Source organism: Anneissia japonica, unplaced genomic scaffold (genome assembly GCF_011630105.1).
Source record: "Anneissia japonica isolate Jap-2015-1 unplaced genomic scaffold, ASM1163010v1 scaffold188982_len559_cov68, whole genome shotgun sequence".
Taxonomy (NCBI): Eukaryota; Metazoa; Echinodermata; class Crinoidea; order Comatulida; family Comatulidae; genus Anneissia; species Anneissia japonica.
This window is the reverse complement of record NW_022688537.1, coordinates 1-559: the sequence shown is the minus strand read 5'-3', so window position 1 is coordinate 559 and position 559 is coordinate 1. Positions and strand designations below refer to the sequence as shown.

Here is a 559-nt window from a genome sequence, read left to right as displayed (position 1 = left end):
TTGTTTTTTTAAAATTGTGTACTGTATTTGTTTTGGATGCACCTTCAAATTTTTGAAGTGTGCCACTGTTAAAAAAAAGTGTAGTTTTCCAAATAAATTACTTAAGTACCATTATTTTTTTTTCATGGGGAACTTTTGTCTTTCCTCCATGTTGGTACAGTGTATTGTTATTGATTCTGAAAATAATGTCTGCATTGTGTTTAATCTATTTTCACGAGCAGCTTGTTTGTGCTACTATTGTTATTACTAGGTTAAGAAGCCCCTCCTCCTCATTAGCATCAGACAGTAAGCCAATCACTGATCATTTATTGTAGACTGTAGAAAATTAAATCGTAGACAATTAACCAACCAATGATCAGTTATTGTAGACTTCGACCAATCACATGCCGAAAATTGTAGACTTGTTCCTGCATAATTGCACTACTGTAGACACCACTCCAGAGATTCCGCCAAACGTGTGAAACTCGGGTGTATAATTTATGGTAGCGGGGGACTGCGTTCGCGCTAACCACCAATAATGAATTAAAAGCAAAATGAGCTAACAATGTTCTACACGAGT

At 35.8% G+C, this 559-nt stretch overlaps 1 pseudogene; it reads left to right on the top strand.

Moving 5' to 3' along the window:
• Positions 1 to 366: 366 nt before the first annotated feature.
• LOC117122451 lies at positions 367 to 514 on the top strand (annotated as a pseudogene).
• Positions 515 to 559: the final 45 nt, after the last annotated feature.